We start from the raw sequence: 21,200 nt of genomic DNA, 5'->3' as shown, positions 1-21,200 counted from the left end.
TGCATGAAATGCCAGTCTTAATAGACCCTGTATGTGTAATGCAAACAACATATATGGTGGCAGATTTATATACATGTTTATGCAGTTATAATGCAGCCATAAATCTGTTACAACCCATGTCAGTAGATTACATTACGTTTTGTAGACATTGGGGGAGATTTATCAAACATGGTGTAAAGTGAAACTGGCTCAGTTGCCCCTAGCAACCAATCAGGTTCCACTTCTCATTCCTCACAGACTCTTTGGAAAATGAAAGGTGGAATCTGATTGGTTGCTAGGGGCAACAGAGCCAGTTTCACTTTACACCATGTTTGATACAGTAAATCTCCCCCTTTGGCTATAACTAGGCCCCTTTTAATAAATGTGGGCCAATATCTTTATGCATTACTATTATAGTGCCAAATGTGTAATTTCCTACACTGATCTCTGTTGGTGGAAATACTGTTGACCTTGGTAACTGAATGTCGGTTAGAGAAACACTTGGAATTATGTTTTTATTCAACATAAAGTATTATATATCAATATCTTATAATGCACTAGTGTTACAATGTACAGTATATACAACACTGGGCAAACATTATAGAATTACCACAGCTTGTTTACTTCATAGCAAAATACACAAATGACACATATAACCCAAAGCAATATAAATAGCTGAATATTCTGGCTTTGTGAAACATTCCTCAATCAAATGTAAGCAAACTATATATATATATATATATATATATATATATATATATATATATATATATATATAATATGAGCTCAGATCAAATGGAGGAAAAATATAAAAAATATATGTATAATCATTTAATGTTCAGGAAAATTTTTGAATACATAAACAACAACAAAAAACAGCTACTTTTTTTGAAACGTGGATTTAACAATTTTTTTTCATGAGTTCCTGACAAATCAGCTATGCCAAATGAAGCCTTGCCGGGGGAACAATTTATTTCTACCATGGATTAAGATCCAGACTATTTTTGCTAACCATATCATTGTCCTTTCATGAAGAAAAGCTTAAACACTTTATCACCAGACCTATTCTGTGAAAGAGAAACATGTTCAAAATGTGTTGACCATTGGGATACTGATTGTCATCACATGTAACCTCTATATGTAAATCCCTTTTTATTTAGCTGATTTTTCATAGTGTTTGTCTGTTTTATTATACATTTTCTCTTTCTAAGGCATATTGCTATTATTAAGTTTTCTGTCCCAACACTTTGGGTCTACCACTTTGTTTTCTGTTTATAACATTCTCATTGTATATACAGCTGACTGGGAACAACCAACATCTTTTGCCATGCTCCCAGCTGAATTTCTTTCTATAGGCTATGGGGGAGATTTATCAAACATGGTGTAAAGTTAAACTGGCTCAGTTGCCCCTAGCAACCAACCAGATTCCACCTTTCATTTTCCAAAGAGTCTGTGAGGAATGAAAGGTGGAATCTGATTGGTTGCTAGGGGAAACTGAGCCAGTTTCACTTTACACCATGTTTGATAAATCTCCCTCTATTAGTCTTTAAACTAGTAGTAATAAAAATCATATGGTTAAGGCTGGGTTCACACTACGTATATTTCAGTCAGTATTGTGGTCCTCATATTGCAACCAAAACCAGGAGTGGATTAAAAACACAGAAAGGCTCTGTCCACACAATGTTGAAATTGAGTGGATGGCCGCCATTTAATGGCAAATATTTGCTGTTATTTCAAAACAACGGCTGTTATATTGAAATAATGGCCGCTATTTACTGTTATATGGCGGCCATCCACTCAATTTCACCATTGTGTGGACAGAGCCTTTCTGTGTTTTTAATCCACTCCTGGTTGCAATATGAGGATCACAATACTGACTGAAATATACGTAGTGTGAACCCAGCCTTAGGCATATGAGGTAATGGATTTTCACTGCAGATTCTGTAACAAAATTACTCATAAATAAAGCTTAATCATAGATTACTGATATTGATCACTAATTTCCGCAGTCCGTGTCATTACTGATTGAAGTCACTCATTATAATATGGATTCTGCACAGTCATGTAAGGAGAACACGTATTTATTTAGCCTGTATCCACTGCAGTAAAATCTACTAATGCGTTTGAAATGTAAGTTTTGTTTGTTTTTTAACACTTATATATCTATAATACCAGGATGTATCAATATCTTGGTCAATTTTACATTACTTTATTATATTCTTATGTAATGTTTAATCTGTTGGTTCTTCAAAGCTCTGTTCGCACTAGCTCAATCCATTCATTATGAAGCATTTTCTTATATATCAGGATGGATCTTATGACCTATATTTCCATTGAAGTTCTGGTACTTTTAATGGTAAGAAAATTTTTAACAATGGTATTCTTACCATTAATAATACAAGAAACAAAGCTAATGTGAACAGACGTAGGCTCTATATCAATTTGGGTATATAAGCACTTTTTAACAGTAAATTTTTTTATTCCTGCCAATACAATCCACGTATTTATAATAGACAATGTTTTATGTGTTTTAACTCTTTTGTATTGTATTTATTAGCTGATACTGTCAGAGTGATGCTAAATATTTTCTTTTGGCATACTAAAATAAAATTATATAAAGTATACCGCGTTTATTCTGTTATGACCACTGTTATTGTGTCCAGCATTCACAATGCTGTAATGCTGCAGTTTTATAGCAAATGCACAAAAAAATAGGAAAATAAGGATACATCCATCTCCCCTTGTAGTAAAACCTCAAGCTTTATTTCAACATATTAAGAACATATAGTAATCATAAAAACAGACAGACTGACACGTTTTTAGATTAAGAACTCCTTAACCCCTTCTCGCACCACAAAGTACAGTTGTGTGGTGGTTCCGGTAAGGGGGTATAGACAGGGTTCACAATGTTCTATCAGTAGCTGGGGGCAACCACTAATAGCCAGCACAGAGTGATCGTCTGGAATTAAGGGTTGTCACGTACACACTTACTAGCACGTGACGGGGATGCCACTGCAAGGGGTTAATCTATTTCCACTCACTCAATCTTGCACTCACCTTCCACTCAGGTGGCAAATTGAGCATAAATCACACCCCAACACAGTCCCAGCACCCCAACACACACGCTGCCACCACCTTTCAAATTAAGTGTGAAAGGACACTGTCAACCCACAACACCACTCACTGGCACTCACAGGGTTAAAACACAACATCCAAAGGCTATGGATTCTTAGAGCATACAAGGACCAAACTTATTAACGTTTTAAGCTTTAATAGACAAAAGGTACAGTGCTTACAAAAATAAAGGTAAATAAGATGACACACATACATGCAATAACAGTATAAAATAAAAGGGAAAAATAAGCAGAAACTATCTAACACTTACAATAGTTGTTGCCTTCCCAGGGGGTAGGAGAAATCATGGATCGCAGCTCAGTCAGGCTGACCCCCTCCACTGCCACCCAGTTTAGCTGTTGGCACCATGTTTTATACAGTCAAAACTCAGCTCAGATTTCCGAGCCACCCAATAGGTGATTAGGATAATGAGTTGTCCCTAATTGGCTGATTAGGTGATAATGGGGAAGGACCAAGGACACCTCAATGCATATGTCCTGTAATTGAACCATTGTCCTATGGTTGGGGGGTGTTGTGCTTCAGTGGGTCTATCCATTCTTTGAAGTAGATAAGAACTCCAGGTTTCCTGAGACCCTCAATAAACCAGGCCTAGTGTTTCCTGACCAGAGACCCTCAATAAACTGCTCAGAGTTTATGATGTTTGGACAAGCTAAGGTATAGTGAGTGGAATACACATAACAGTCTATAGTGTTTCACTTTCATAACCACATATAATATAACTACACACTCATGAATAGGGACAGGGCTGTCCATATTCATCACAAGGGTGCTTTCTAAAGAAATAATAATAACATTCCTCAATGCAGGCTACTTAACCATTTAAATGCCATTGTCAAAACTGACAGTGGCAATTAAATACCAGGCATAGACAGAAAAAAAACTCTTGCGCAGGCCATCATTCACACTCTATTAATTGGTCCTTAAGATAGCGTGTTTCAAAGGTCATGAGCCTTGTATGACTTTGCAACATGTTAGCTTAAGGACCAATAAATAGAGTGCGACCGATGGCCTGTGCAAGAGTTTTTTTTTTGTATATGCCTGATACTTATCCCAGACCCAGAAGTGGAGTGCGGTATTGGTCTTTTTGGTGCAGCTGTTTTAAATCATTGTGTGCACTAAAGGTTGTTGTGCAGCGTCGAATGGCCATATCTATGGGCGGTATTAGAAAAGATGGGATTTGGTCCGGTGTTCTTGTCATCTGTTAAACTGTTATATTCAGCCCCAATGGCGCGCTTGCGGATAAATGGGGGATTGTCGCCGTCCTTTCCGCTCCACCGAGGGACGCGGCAGGGATGCCCGATTTCCCCGCTATTATTCGCGCTGGCAATAGAACCCTTGGCATCCTTGTTGCGCTCGCACCCTGGTGTGGTTGGCTTTAGGAGGGGCTCAAGGGAGGATAAACTGGCGTTATACGCTGATGATTTATTGCTTTATCTTAATGATTCCTCCTCTTCTCTTTCTAGTGTAATGACCATAATAAATGGGTTTGGGACCTACTCAGGCCTCACTGTAAACTGGGACAAATCGGTTATCATGTCTATAGACTCGGAGGATAGTTTGCAGTTGGACCCCACTATCCCATTGAAAAGCGTTAATACCTTCAAGTACTTGGGAGTTTTCATCTCTAGAGACGTCAGAGCTTATGAAAGATTGAACATGACACCCCTGATTCCAACAGAAGCTAGCTATCTGGCGCAAATTACCTCTGTCGGTGGTGGGCAGAGCAAATCTGGTGAAGATGATTTGGATGCCACAATTATTATATATTCTGCATAACTCTCCTGTGTGGCTTCCTTCTCGTCTCTTTCATAAGATCCATGCTCTTTTCCGCGCACTGATATGGGGCTCCCAACATCCGCGCATTAAATTAGAAACACTGCAGAGATCCAAGGATGATGGAGGCCTGGCAGTCCCTAACGCAGTCATGTACTTTCTAGCGGCCCAACTGCAACACCTAAAGGGGTGGGAAATAGATGACAGGGGGGACCAGAACAAGACACTGATTGGACACCACTTACGGACTGACTATCTATTTGAACTTTTGGAGGCCAAAAGGATAGTATCGCTCACCCCACAAGTACCGACTGTACTGCTTATCCACAAGATGTGGTGGAAAATAAGGGATTTATATGGCATAAAGGGATACACACCGTACACGTCTATCTGGGACACTCCATGGTTAGGGGATTTGTATTTCCTGGAGGGGTTTTCCACCTGGAGAGATGCGGGACTTAGGAAAATAATGCAGCTGTATGATGGCGGTCAGTTGAAACGGTTTGACCAACTGCAAAGTCAATATGTTCTCTCTCACACTCAGTTTTATAAGTACTTACAATTGCGTCATGCATGTGAAGCGGAGGGGGAATTGCTGGTGTCAGGGGTGCAATACCTGCCACCCATGAATATAGTGGGGGACTCTGAATCCACCAAGGGTCATATTTCCTGCCTTTATAGACATATCGTGTCTAAATTATAAGACAGATTCCCGCTCACGTTAAGGGAAAAATGGGAGGCGGATATTGGTCCCATAGAAGGAAGTCAATGGAAGGAGATACTAGAGATGACACCCAAATTATCCCTGGGAGAGCAGCACCGTCTCTCGCATTTATATCTGTTGCACCGTGTATACCGCACACCACACTTCCTTTTCCGTATTCAAGCCAGGGATACACCCATGTGTCCTCGATGCCATGTCCATGAAGGGGGTCTCCTACATATGTTCTGGCGCTGTCCCAAGCTGTTCCGCTACTGGAGAGGGGTGGGGTCAGCTATACATAAAGCCTATGAGGTGGAACTGCAGCACTCTCCCCTGGTTTATATTTTAGGGTATGTGGATGACTTGGCCTTGAATGTGGTGGAGCAGACAGCTGTGGCGCGCATCTTGTTCATGGCACGTAAGCTTATTGCTCAGCACTGGCTGGACGAGGCCCCCCCCCCTCGGTGTCTGAATTTGTGGGGAAGGTGAATTGGTTGATTGGTATAGAGAGATATGCGTATAAGAAAAGAAAAGCTAAAAAGAAATTTGAAAAGTTGTGGGGACGATGGATAAATAAACTAATTAAAAAATTACCAGAACTATTAAATTATCACATTCCAGTAAAAGTAAGTGCAAAAACCTGCCAAAGTGCAAAATTGCTGATCCTTGGTCACATCACATCCCAGAAAAAAAAATGAATAAAAAGTTACCAAAAAGCCACATATACACACAAATAAAAGTATAGATGATGCTACAACAAATGATCCTCACACAGCCCTATAGCCCAAAAAATGAAGGTGTTAAAAAAGTCAGAATAGAACAACTTTAAACACATTTATTTATTTTTTTTAATGTTTTAATTTTTTAAAAGTAGTAAAATGAAATTAAAGTTATATAAATAGGTTAGGGTTGTAATCAAACTGGCTTAAATAGATAACATGTCAGTGGTCCTCTATGGACATCCCCCTTGGAACAACCCTAGAATAAAGAATGATAGTTTTATGATGTATGACCCTTCCTCCCCCTTCCCCCTGAGAACTCCTAGGGCCCTAACAACAGGTTATATCTAGTATACACAAACATGAAACTGCAGGTTTGTGACTGGAATCAATAATCAAGAGAATGTAGTCTTTGAAATAGGTGATAGGAAAAGTCTAACCAGTAAGAGCTGGGCTGTTTGCCAACATTGCACACAACTAGACGTCCTTTCCCTTACTTCTCTGGTAAATCACAGGGCAGTCCCTTGTCCTATCTGCTATGCCATGACATAATGCTGGGCAAAGTACTCTAGACTTAAAGAGTTTCTCAGGCCAGGACCGGGTGCTGCCACCCGTGTTGCTTTGCTTTGGTCTTCCGTGTCTGGCCGCTAGGCTTGAGAAGAGACGTGTTAGGTCTCCATAGCTATTCACTGGCAGAGGCAGCATACCGCTACAGTTGCTGAATGGCTGATTGGGCCTGCCACGTCTTGTCACAAAACCAGAAAGTGGCCAGACACCTGAGGACTAGAATGCTGGCCCCCATACCAGAGCCCAGGAGAAAAGCGAATGTTATTGCTTCACCTATCCCCTCCCAGGACATTGCTGAAAAAGGAGTCCTGGCCGCAGTAACCCTTTAAAAGACTGCCCTGCTGCTGGAGAATGGTTAACACAGAACACTACTGCAGATGGTATGTGGGCTGGGGGACAAGGGGGTTATTAATGCACTGACTTTACAGGGTGTAAGAAGAATTTGGATTTCAGCTGCCTAATCCTTTTTTTCTAAAGAGAAAAGCGACAGCCAGAGGAGTCTAGCAGTGGCCTAACCCTCCTCTCTCCATTCAGAACGCATGTTCATGTATATGGAGGACTGAGAGAGAGAGCTGCTGGCTGACTGAGTGCTCTTACAACAACTACTGCCCTTTATTAGGCTATGCTCACACGTCGTAAGAGATTGGCCATTCAGTGACCCGGCCGGCCGGTTTCTGAAAAGATCATCCCGGCCGGTGATCTTTCACGCCGCAAAGTTCTGATGCATGCGCATCTGAGCACGCCCGCATTAGAACTCCTCACAGCACACTATGAAGCTTGCTTGCTTCATAGTGTGCACTGACAGGGCTTTCTGCGGCCGCTATTCAGTGAACATGTGTATACGCTTCGGCCGGGATACCATAGAAAATAAGGGAGAGTGTCTTTTCGTACAAAGAACGGCAATTGTTGCCGATTGCAACAACAGCCGTACTTTTACAAAAAGATACGCCATGAGAACATAGCCTTATACTGAAACTAACCCGGAGACTAGTGATGTACGAACATGACGTTAATTGTTCATGTTTGCCAACCACAAACAATTTGATAAGCGGAATGGTTATAACGATCATTTTCGAACATATTCGAACTTGTGAACAAACGCGACTGTGTAATTTACGCTTTGCACCTGATAATCTGTATGCATGTACATAGACTGAAACATCCGATTCTACTGTATGTTCGTTAATGTTTGGCGAACATGAACCGATCACAATCATTATTTTATATTCGTGTTCGGGATCCGGACTGAACATCGGGATGTTCGCTCATCACTACCGGAGACCAGTGTTTTTGACACATGATCAACTGTAGTTGCCATTGGAGGCTCTGGCTAGCCATCAATTACCAGTAATTTCCAGGAATTATAAGTAGCACATGACAGCGATTCAGTGTGTACACTATCATTTAACATTGATATACATTATATTTTAGCAACTATATAAATAAAATCAGTTGCCTAATTCTCTTTTGCAATGTGCTTGTGCAGGAAGGTTTAGTGACTGTGTTAAACCCTATTGATGTGCGCTCCTGACTGTTCTTCATAGAAGGCCGGGGGGACTGAGCCCTTGATTTGATGAATATGCCAAAAAGCATAATTAAGCTCTAGCGTTGTTTGGAAAGTCGCCCGGTGAGTAATAGCATGCCAGGAAGCAAACAATTGGAATGATTAGTATGTACAACCTGGTGTTCTCGCTGGATTATAACAATGATGACAACAACCAAGTAGGATTGGTGGATCAAATGATTACACAGAGTTTAAATTTGCTCTTTTACCTGCAATAGACCTGTATGAATCCAGTGTGGATTCCAGAGTGGAGCAAGCATTGTCTGTAACACTGGAGGACCAGGTACGTTTACAATATTATTTCTCATTCTTAAATTCAATTTTAATATTTATTATTTTCATTGAAAACTGTATTAAATTTTAAAAAATATTAGATATTTAATATTTTTAATAAATTTAATATAGTTTTCAATTATCTTCATCAGTTTTAGAACAAACCTAGCCTGTTATAATAACAGTTCAGTGAACTGTCCTACAATAACACTGGTTTACAGCTACATGTAATGGAATGTATTTATAGCTGTATACACAACATTATAGAAAACTAGCTGTTTCATAGAATTACAGTTACCTGGTCAGAACTCCACTCACTAGGTTCTTCTTGCTGTTGTGATGGGCTTGTGTTTATATACTGTACAGCCACTAATACAGGGGTAAGAAACCTTGACTGAATGCTGAAAAACTACAATTCCCATCATGCCTGGACAGCCAAAACTTTAGCTTTAAAAATGACTTAATATACTGATGTAACACACATTCTGAAATTGGGATATCCAAAAATTAAGCATCCAGCAATGTATTATTGCAACAAAACAAAAAGAAAAAAGGCAGAGCAACTCATAGGGTGATAAGCTTCAATATCCCACGAAGGGAATATTCCAGGAGACTGCTCACCTGGGTAGGTTGTATATAGCCACAACAACCATTAATAGCATAAATCCGTAGTAAGCAGCCACAGCAGAAATATGACACCGCACAATACTCAAGGGTCCGGGATAAACAGCCAAAAGGATGGAGAAAGAAAAGGTCCTTCTGAGCAGGCCGTTATTGACACACACCTTATAGGTCTCTACAAATAACGCATTTCAAAGTCATCCGACTTCTTCTTCAGATGAATAGGACAGAATCCTATTAATCTGAAGAAGTCTGATCACTTTGAAACGTGTTATTTGTAAGGACTAGTGATGAGGGAATACTATTCGATCGAATAGCTATTTGATCGAAGAGTACGCTATTCGAGCTATTTGAATGCGTTCGAATATTCGAACGTCAATGCAGTAAAAATTCAATTCGCACTAGGAATAGGTAGGACTTTAAAAAAAAACTCTGTGATTGGCTGGGTAAACTACATCACCTCCTGCATATAAGAATAGGGGATTTCAGATTCGTGTCAGTTGCTGGTTGAAGCTAGAGAGGGACAGACTGTACACCAGGTAGAGAAAGCTTTTAGGTGAAGTTAGGTAGGAAGGGACCCCCAAAAGCTCTTGTTAGGGCAAAAAGTATTAAAAACCATATATTTAGAAGCTGTTGTGAGACAGGCAGTGCTGTATACTGTGAGTGTGGGATAATAGCTGTTATCTTGCTACTACCGATTTGCGCAGTCTGCATCCTCTAAAGGCGTTGACCAGCTCTTTAATTTTATTGTGTTAAAAAAACAATTATATATCCGGTATACGGCTGTATACTGTGATTGCAGGATAATAGCTGTTATCTTGCTACTACTGATTTGTAGTTATCGTTAATTTTCGTTATTACGTATTTTAAACTGCACCTGACCTGATACGTTCGCAAGTGCATGCTGCTATAACGACACGTACGCTTCAACTTTACGTTTATAATTTGTTTGTGAATCATCGGTGTACACTTAAGAAAGTTGGTATTTTTCTCCCATAGACTATAATGGGATTCAATATTCGTTTGAATATACGAATATCGGGAGCTATTCGAATCAAATTTCGAATTATCGAATATTTCACTATTCGCTCATCTCTAGTAAGGACCAATAAAGTGTGTGTAAATAACGGCCTGCGCAGAAGGACCTTTTCTTTCTCCATCCTTTCACCAATGTATTATGACTAGAGATGAGCGAACCGGGTTCGGGTTCGAGTCGATCCGAACCCGAACGTTCAGTATTTAATTAGCTGAGGCTGCTGAACTTGGATAAAGCTCTAAGGTTGTCTGGAAAATGTGGATACAGCCAATGACTATTTCCATGATTTCCACATAGCCTTAGGGCTTTATCCAAGTACAACAGCCACCGCTAATCAAATGCCGAAAGTCCGGGTTCGGATCGACTCGAGCATGCTCCAGGTTCGCTCATCTCTAATTATGACATTCTCTATAACTTGGTTGCCCTCTGGTAAAATGTAATGCATCTACTGTAGGAAATAAAGCAGCATTCCTTCATTGTATATAGTGTTCTACAGTAAATTTTACATGTTAAACTGGTACAAGCTCATTCGTTTATGGTGGTGGAGTAGTTTTGTTTTGCATAACCAACTAGCCTGTAAAAATCCATGGTGATTAACTGGTTTGGTGAAAAAAGATCATCCATGGTGCAACCGAGTTTACCTTTCCTCTAAACTTAACCCCCTCCCACCTCTGCACTGTAAAATAACGTTGCTACAGCCTATGCCTGATGCTGTAGCTACGTTAATTTAAGATCCAGGATGACACAGGCGCAGGAGCTGTGCCTGTGTCATCCACGGCGGGTCCCAGCTATCAGTGATGGCCGGAGTCTCGCCGCAACTGTGCTGACCGCAGTGAGTGCGGCTCCAGTGCTGAGAGTTAACCCTATAGATACTGTGGTCAGCACGACCGCAGCATCTATAGGGCTTCTGACAGAGAATTCTCTCTCTACAGAGGGAGAATTCTCTGTCTGCTGTCCATTGGGGCTCAGGCTTCCGGTTTCCTGGCTACGGAAGCCTCAGGGGAGGGAGCTCTGGCCTCTCCCCTCTCTCACTTGCGGCTGTCACAAGATTGTAACAGCGGCAGGGGGCAGAGGAGAGGGTGCAGACACCGGGACATCAGCTTATGGGATCATTATGATATTTTTTAAGCAAAATCAAGAGTAGAAAAATTATAATGGAAAGATTTGCACAGCTTTTGTGTTTTCAATCCACTCCTGGTTTCGGTTAAAAAAAAGACTTACGGAAATACTATGTGTGAACATAGCCTTGTTCTATTGGGTGCACAATAAAATTTGAAACTACAAAGAAATGATGTGGAACTTTTTGGATTGATGTTACATGAGCCAACTACTGCATTTTCTCTCTGCTGTCTTGGCGCAAATACTTTCTATGGTGCCGATATTTAGTAATGTGGAGACAGCAAAGAGAAACAGAGCTTAGATGAGCACTTCTTTTCCCTTTTCTATGACACGTCAAATCTTCTCTGAAATGACAACTTCACTTTAATATTTATATGTTTTACCTTTGAACTAGAATTTGACTTGTCAGCTGTAATCTCTTTATGATCATGCCAAGTGGTTGTGTAATTGGTGGCACTGCCCTACCATAGTCCCAACAGTACCACACACATAGTTGTTGTGTATTTCCAAGTATAGCCCCAGTAATTACAGGCTTCTTTGTACTAGTTCTTAAGGTGTCAAAAGTTCAACTTTACCATGTACACCATGTACCATTGACCAGATCTTTGATGTTTTATATAACTGGCGTAATTATCAGAATCATCTCTGATTCCATAAAGAAGAAACATATGAGGCACTATAGAGTCCAGGGGAAATACTCAGGATTTTGTCAAGCAGGTGACAATAGCGACCAGGTCAATAGTATCTTCATTGCCAGAAAAAATATTGCCAGTACCAGCTCAGCAGCCCTATACTCAATAGCACTATGTTTTTCAGGACTCCCGAGTGCTGCCTCAAAGGTGAAATATCAGCAGGTAAGACAGATGCTGAGGATTAAGGTATGTCTGTTACCTTCATCCTCGGTGCTGTTCTCTTGCTGTTTATTCTGAAATCCTCTGCCTGGTAAGCCATTAGGAGCACTGGGGGCAGGGCTACCATCCCTGTAGCACCAATTCAGCCTGGCCACCACCATTGATATCACCCCATAGCCCTGTCCCAGCTCTATGATCTGCCCCCCATGATTATCTATAGAAGGGGCTGGCCGAATTGGTGCTCGAAGGGTGGTAGACGCACCCCCCAGTACCCCTTACAGCTTACCCGGCAGCTAACAGCAGAGGAATGGTGCAGAGGATGAAGATAACAGACATACATTCATCCTCAGCTCTTTATGCTTAATAGGGAGCTATCAGCAGGCTAGATCCGTCTAGTTAAAGGATAAATTTGTGGCTATTTATAGATGGCACTAAAAGAAGCTAGCTGCATGTGAAGTCAGAAAAGATTAATATGTAATACCGGAAGTACCCCCTCTTGTGTACATTCCTTTAAAATACTTTAAAAAAAACCAAAATATATAGGGGGATGGAATCAAAGAGAAGCAAAAAAAAAACAAACTCTTGATTAAAATTATTTGTGAATTTATATAATGTAATTGATGTAAATTTTTTTTAGATTTCCGTTTGAAGAATGAAAACGTTTCTCATTTATGGATATGTCCTTGGTTTAACCCTTGCATCACCGGTAAGTAAAAATATCAAAAGTAAACAAATGAAATAAATGTTTTCTTTGCCATATCAAAGTTGATTTGTGTCCACATTTCCCTAAGAGTACTGTATGTTCACACTGAGTAAATGTGGCGGAATTACACGGCGTGCCATAACCTGTCTATGAGAGGGCTTGTGCGCCTCCGCCTGACCTTTGACTATCCGTTGCCCGCTTGGTTCTGACCTTGTTGACTCTCCTTTTGTGTTTGTTTGTTTCGTTCTGTGTTAGGCTATGTTCACACTACGTAAAACTACGGCCGTAGTTCTCGCCGCAGAACTAAGCCATAGTTTTGCGATGTGTAACATAGCCTTACTTTCAATGGCATCCCGGCCGGAGCGTACACACATCTTATGCGTTCCGGCCGGGATCCCATGCGGCGCCGAAAAAAAAATGACATGTCAGTTTTCTGCGGCCGGAATTCAGTGAATTCCGGCCGCAGAAAGACTTGTCAGTTCACACAGTGAAGCGAGCGGCTCCGGCCGCTCGCTTCACTGTGTGCTATGGGAGGCTCCGATGCGGGCACACGCTGATGCGCACGCATCAGAGCTCCGCGGCCGGAAAGATCACCCGGCTTAAGTACAGGCTGGGATGATCCGGGCTAAGACCGGCCATTCCGTGACCCGGCCGGGGTCACGGAACGGCCGGATGTTCACGCAATGTGAACATAGCCTTACACTTATACCAGAGCAGGGACCACCTTCGTGGTTGTCCGCGGCTGCCTAGGGCTGTTTGAGGCAATTAGGTAGGTTCAGTGGGTAGGTTCAACCTTAGGGCTCACTGTCGTGTCTTAACCCTACCTCCCTGTCCTGACAACAGGGAAATATAGACTTTTAATAAGGTGTGTGCCCATCTATCACGTCATTTTGTTCAGATACAATGGCAATGTACAGAATACATTTTCCTATATCTTACAGATAGATTACATGTGATACGATGTTGATCCAGGGATTTTATCTGATTTTGCGATTTTGGAGTCGGGGAGAATTTTTTTTCCCTTTGGCGGGGCGATTGTCATCTGCTTCATGAGGGTTTTTGCCTTCCTCTGGATAAACACAGTAGGGTTATAGGTTGAACTTGATGGACTCTTGTCTTTTTTCAACCTTATTAACTATGTAACTATCTTAACAAATAGAAATAAAGGCCTGAAAGAACCTGATTATTTTCTATTAGAAACATGAACAAATTCCTCTTAATATGTTAGATAAATATTATATTCTTTTGTGTCTACCTTTGCCATAAGTAATATATACAAATTTATTTTTAAGATCACAAGATCTCAAGAAGACCTGAGAAGGAATGACAATAGAGAGTATAATGGAGATCAAGAGGAATCTGATCGCATAGCTTTACAGCCACATTTACCTAAAATGAACCCCACAATGCAGCAGTCATTAAATGACACTGTCAGTGGGATACAAGCAAAAAAGGAAGAGTCAGGGGTTACAAAAGAACCCTCGAGCATAGAGATCAGAAGGAGTCCCATACTAAAGATCCAAGGTAGAAGAGATCTGAGTCACCTGACACAAAAACTTCCAAAAACGCAAACTGGTCGAAAGAAACCTCGGCCAAACAAAATCATTCATTCAGGTCGAAATGATTATAACACATCAAGAAAAATCAATGCCAATGACATGTTGAAAAACAAACTGGAAAAAGGAAGAATTATTAAACAATTACAGAAAAGAAGCGTTGACTATGATGACACTCCCAATATTCCTTACCATTCATCAGACATTTCCTATGAATGGGACTCACAAGAAGACTTGATTGAGACGGACGACGCACAAGATCTCAATGATTCTGCAGCCAAAAGTGCAGAAGATATAGCCTCAAATATCATAAATAATACTGACCCCACGGACTCAAGCGAATCTGATCACACTAGTTCGAATGAGTCAAGCAACCCCACAGGTTCCCCAGAATCTAACCACCCTATGGGGCCAAATGACTCTAATAGTTCAAATGACTCTAGCTACAATATTGAATCAGTGGACTCCATCAGTGATGTCAGTACGCCAATTGTTTTAGATGAAGAAAGTGACTCTCTAGAATCTGCTGAGCCTAATGTTGGAAATGGGGCTTTCACTACTCCAGTCACTGAGGACACCAATGGGCTTATGGAGTTTAAGCCCTCAAGTGAGTCAGGGAGTCACGATAGCTCAAGTCAATCCAACGAACCTGATAAATCTATTAAGGCGAGTCATTCTAATTCCAATGAATCTAGTAATTCAAGTGACTCCAACACCTCTAGTCATTCTACAGAGTCCACCACAACCTCAGATAACAGCTCAGAAAACAGCAGTCAGTACATAGAAAGCACCGTGACTACAGATATGGTAAAAGAAGATGAGCTAAATCATTGACTATAGACAAGTGGGGTCAGAAAACAAAGCATCAAACCTTGCTATACTGGAGCATTGTGTACCAGTCGGTAGATGGTAGATTATCATTCTGTAACCTTATGTTAACCACATGGTTTATATGACACTACTTTGTATACATAAAATATATCCATTTCAATAAAAGCATCAAATAAAATTTGAGATTCTTGTGCTGAGCTTTTCAGTAGAGTTTACACAGTATACAATCAGGGTTGTTGTATAGTATATACCAACACACCTTAAAATGGTGTATGTAAAGCCCCTATGGTGATAAGTACTCTGGCAGTGATGTTGATGTTGTTTTTTCGTGACGCCAGCACTGTAATAGTGCACAGGTGTGATGTTGGTACCTGTTTTGTGGCTGATTTACGTCCCCAAATGGTCGGTAAATTCTGGGGTTGTTGCGGGTCCCTTGGGCACTTGTCACAGCAACCTAGAGTGGTAATAGACCCACCTGGGATGTTGGTACTGTAGATTTTATGCTCTGCCGGAACTGAAGTGTAACTAGAGGCAGATAAGTTATACTCGTACTCACATTTAGACTGAAAGCCTTCTGCCCCCTAGTATCGTAGAACCTGTTCTAGGTGGGTAGCATGAGCCCAAATCGTCTGTTATCTAGGTGTCGCAAACTTCCAAGATTACCCGGTTGTCTTGCACTGCGCAGTAGGATATGTAGACCTTTACTTCTGAGCTGTTGTACTTGCAATGGTTACCCTAGTATTGTTCTGAGGTTAACTTCACCATCAAGTGGTACAATTTGTGTAGATCGGCTTGCACGTGCCGATATCTACTCGGGTTGCAAGTGATTTGTAGTTGGTGTATTTGTTGCTTGCGGTAACTCCGCTATAGCGATTGTTTGTGATACACCACGCTGAACTCGCATTGATTATCCGGCATTCCATCCGGTATGTCTTGAAATGCGAGTGAACGGTCTTAACAAGTGTGTAGGGTCTCTGCGGTATCTCCGCAACTATGAGACTCGTATCACGCTTGTATATACCGTTCGTGTGTACAGTAGGTATTTCCAGGTATGCTAACACCAGATCCGGGTGCGATCGTTGCGTGCGTTATGAGCACTAGTATAGGACAACTGTCCTGATTACTATGCTCGATCGCCCCTTGGTGATTAGCCCTGGTCTCTACCTATGTACTGTCATAAGTTCAGTCTATTAGGTAATAATGTCAACAGAGTTTGTAAGCGTGCAATCACCTAATCTAAAAATGCCATGCCGTTCCTCCTGACTAGTTTCGTCAGATCCCTGACGCGATCAAATACATTGGCAATGGCGGGCGGCCGGACAGTAGGTCTTTTTAAGCCTTCCTCTCATGGCATCACCCGTGGTCAAATGACGGACAGCCAATAAACTGGTGTGAATAGGTTTAGTTACATGATTGATGCGATGGCCAGCGTTATCATTGGTTGGTTGTGGATGTGGTTCAAAAATGACAGTGGCGGGTATCTTTCTTTTGGTACCGCCTATAGTCCGTTGGTGTTAATACGCATGTGTTAGGACTTAGTCTTTGTAGGAGTTGTAGGTTCTGCGCATGATCCTCCACTTAGACTCTGTGGTAGAGTTCCGGAGTTGATACGCCGGTGCTAGGACGCATTGCGCATGTGTTGGGACTTAGCTTTTTCCTGATCGTCGGTATTGCGCATGATCGTACACTTAGATTCTGCGATAGGGGTTGGGGTTGTGCGCCGGTGCTGGGACTTAGTCTCCAGGCTAAACAGCGGTAGTGCGCATAACTCCGTACTTTGATTCTGTTGCGGATTAATAGTGTTTACTGGGCATGATTGCTGACTTAGAAGAAGAGTTGAAAGAGTCATCTATAGTGGTAAGTATGTGTTAGGACTTCATTCATCCTCCTTTTGAGGTAAGAGTGGTCCCTTGTAGTATATTTGTTTTAGCCTGGAGACTAAGTCCCGGCACCGGCGCACAACCCCAACCCCTATCGCAGAATCTAAGTGTACGATCATGCGCAATACCGACGATCAGGAAAAAGCTAAGTCCCAACACATGCGCAATGCGTCCTAGCACCAGCGTATCAACTCCGGAACTCTACCACAGAGTCTAAGTGGAGGATCATGCGCAGAACCTACAACTCCTACAAAGACTAAGTCCTAACACATGCGTATTAACACCAACGGACTATAGGCGGTACCAAAAGAAAGATACCCGCCACTGTCATTTTTTAACCATATCCACAACCAACCAATGATAACGCTGGCCATCGCATCAATCATGTAACTAAACCTATTCACACCAGTTTATTGGCTGTCCGTCATTTGACCACGGGTGACGACATGAGAGGAAGGCTTAAAAAGACCTACTGTCCGGCCGCCCGCCATTGCAAATGTACTTTGATAACGTCAGGGATCTGACGAAACTAGTCAGGAGGAACGGCATGGCATTTTTAGATTAGGTGATTGCACGCTTACAAACTCTGTTGACATTATTACCTAATAGACTGAACTTATGACAGTACATAGGTAGAGACCAGGGCTAATCACCAAGGGGCGATCGAGCCTAGTAATCAGGACAGTTGTCCTATACTAGTGCTCATAACGCACGCAACGATCGCCCCCGGATCTGGTGTTAGCATACCTGGAAATACCTACTGTACACACGAACGGTATATACAAGCATGATACCAGTCTCATAGTTGCGGAGATACCGCAGAGACCCTACACACTTGTTAAGACCGTTCACTCGCATTTCAAGACATACCGGATGGAATGCCGGATAATCAATGCGAGTTCAGCGTGGTGTATCACAAACAATCGCTATAGCGGAGTTACCGCAAGCAACAAATACACCAACTACAAATCACTTGCAACCCGAGTAGATATCGGCACGTGCAAGCCGATCTACAATATGACATATTAACAATATAAATTGTACCACTTGATGGTGAAGTTAACCTCAGAACAATACTAGGGTAACCATTGCAAGTACAACAGCTCAGTCCTATTAGCACTACGCGATACTCTCGAGGAAGATAGCAGTTGCACACCTATTTTATTTGAGCACTGTAAATATATGTTACACACTGGTGATTTGTCTTAAGTTACTTCTAATAAAAGTTACGTTTTAACTATTGGGGAAATATAGATATTCTGCCACAGGCAATATTCATTACCTTGATCAATACCTCCCAATAGGTAGGGATCACCACCCCTGACCTTTACTTCTGGTAGCTTTGTCCTACTGGGGTCGATTCCTTTTTTTACTTTCAGAAGATCGCCCTGCACGAGATCCTGGTATGGGCTAAAGTGATCCTAAGTGGCTCACATTTAGACTGAACGCCTTCTGCCCCCTAGTAGCGTAGAACCTGTTCTAGGTGGGTAGCATGAGCCCAAATCATCTTTTATCTAGGTGTCGCAAACTTCCAAGATTACCCGGTTGTCTTCCACTGCGCAGTAGGATATGTAGACCTTTACTTCTGGTAGCTTTGTCCTACTGGGGTCGATTCCTTTTACTTTCAGGAGATCACCCTGCACGCCCTGCACGAGATCCTGGTATGGGCTAGAGTGATCCTAAGTGGCTTCTCTCCCCTACTTAGAACTTAGCACTTCATAACTGTGGTAACTGTTGGTTTAACGGAAATCTCACTCAGCGCTAGTCTCTCCCACACCTGTCTCCTTGGACCTCCAACAATTAACACCTCGTATTTCCTCCCACACGGAGCTAACTCCTCCTACAGGGCTGAGTGCGTGTCCAGGAGAAGACAGACACGACAGAGAGAAAGACTACCCATGAGTGGTCAGCACACGAACACATGACATAAAACAGTTAACCTATTGACTTTAGCTGTGCATAGAAGTACAAACAACAATAGTGAAATCTAGGGAAACTAAGGTACTTCATCTCCCACTTTAACCTGAGTAAATGACTTACTAGGGTGCATACACTACAACACCTGTGGTGGGACAACACACCCCTATTACACAGGCCGATCAGAAGGAACAAATGAGTGGTGACCTGTCAGGTTAGCGCTCGCTTGCTCCTTGTTCCCCACTTACTGCCGCCGATATTACATGCACTGACAGCGAGCAGGTAAATGCCGGGGGCGCACGCGGGAAGCTGTGGGAGGGGCTCCCTGGACAATGGCTAGCAGACAGTCGTTATTGTTGAAGTTTTTTAAGGCACTGCAGTATACTTTCTGCTTGCCTCTATAAGCACTAAGACGGGCGTGCCCGTACAATATATTACCATCTACCTTTGGCTCAATATCTTACCACTCGTCTTCAAATGAAAATTAGAAACATGGCACCTGGTACCTGGATCTGTCATGACAAAAAAAATACTTGCATTATGTATGTCTTTTTTATTTTAATTTTGCTGCTTCAGCGGCCTGTTTAGTGTCCTATTGTGCTGCTCATGCTTTTGCATTTCACTCTGTGCTGGTGGACAGGCCATAAGAACAGTTAGTTTACTTATTTGCAGAAGTGCACAGGGTCATGTACAGGAGCATGTACAGCTGCTGGTGTAGCAGTTTGGAGTGAGGGGAGGAGAGAAGTTATGCTGAATAAATGAAGAAATATTCTGCCACAGGCTGAGTGGTCTCTCCCTCTTCCTGAGGTAAATACTGCCACAGAGGTTAAAGAGAGGGACTGCACCTTGGAGATTATGGTACTTGTAGTTCTCCCAGGGGCTTCTCTATAACTGCTGCCTGAGGTGATAATGGAGAAGCCCTTGGTGGTGATGAGGTGCAGAGAAAATCAGACAACAGGGAGTCAAGGCAGTGAGGTGTAACAGTGACTTTACTTGCATAAGAAGCATATAACTTGAACAGTTTCCTTATACTGAATATCTATCAATATGGCCGATTGCCAGAGATAGGTCCCTGTTGTTATAATGGAGATTTTTGGTTTATATAGAGTAGCGCTTTTATGTTGGCAGTGAACCACTATCCAGTGGGATGAGAGTCTTTTAGGGTTATCTGAGCCGGGCCGTAAGCCACAACGTTTGGGATCCCAGAAATGACTAAGGGCACTTCAAACAATTATCCCTCAACATACAACAGTAGCTAGTAGAGTGAAGATGATCAGGCTTCCTCTTTGGTCAATAATAAAAATAAGTAATCTTCATAGCTTCATAACTCCCATCCATAGACGCATGATAATGAGGGCAATCTGTGCAACCACCCAGGGCCCTGTGCTCCTGGTGGGGGGGGGGCCCAGCAAGATTGCCCTCATTATAATAATGCCGTCGCTCACCTTTTATAATAAAGCCACCCCCCCTGCGCACTGAATGGTCGTGGCCACCATATCTATTTCGGGTCACTCTGCCCCTTTAAAATATTCTTCTTTAGCAGCAGACGTGCTGCACGTAGGCACGTCTGCCACAGCGTCCTCTCGCCTAGCTGACGTCCCTTTCTGGACACCAGCCGCGGCGGAAGAGTGAGGAGCAGAGGCCGGGAGAGAAGAGGACACTGGCATCGCTCTGGGAGGAGAGAGACACTGCTGGGGAGCGATGTGACAGGTGAGTTTACTTTTATTGTTTTGTTTTTCCCATGGGGGCTGCCTATTCTCCATGGAGGGGAGGAAGCTACAGAGAGGGGACTATGCTATATAGGAGGCAATGCTACAGAGAGGGGGTTATGCTATATAGGAGGAAGCTATGTACAGAGGGGGGCTATTCTATATATATGAGGAAGCTATGTACAGAGGGGGGCTATTCTATATATAGGAGGAAGCTATCTACAGAGGGGGGCTATGCTATATAGGAGGAAGCTATCTACAGAG

At 42.2% G+C, this 21,200-nt stretch overlaps 1 protein-coding gene across 1 annotated transcript in view; it reads right to left on the bottom strand.

The window, feature by feature from the left end:
• The window catches only part of SPARCL1 (SPARC like 1), a 75,194-nt gene that overhangs the window by 50,805 nt on the left and 3,189 nt on the right, over nucleotides 1-21,200 (bottom strand). The gene's annotated exons all lie outside the window — the stretch shown is intronic.

This window comes from Dendropsophus ebraccatus, chromosome 7 (assembly GCF_027789765.1).
Source record: "Dendropsophus ebraccatus isolate aDenEbr1 chromosome 7, aDenEbr1.pat, whole genome shotgun sequence".
Taxonomy (NCBI): Eukaryota; Metazoa; Chordata; class Amphibia; order Anura; family Hylidae; genus Dendropsophus; species Dendropsophus ebraccatus.
The sequence above is the reverse complement of the archived record's forward strand: the minus strand, read 5'-3'. Positions and strand labels throughout refer to the sequence as shown.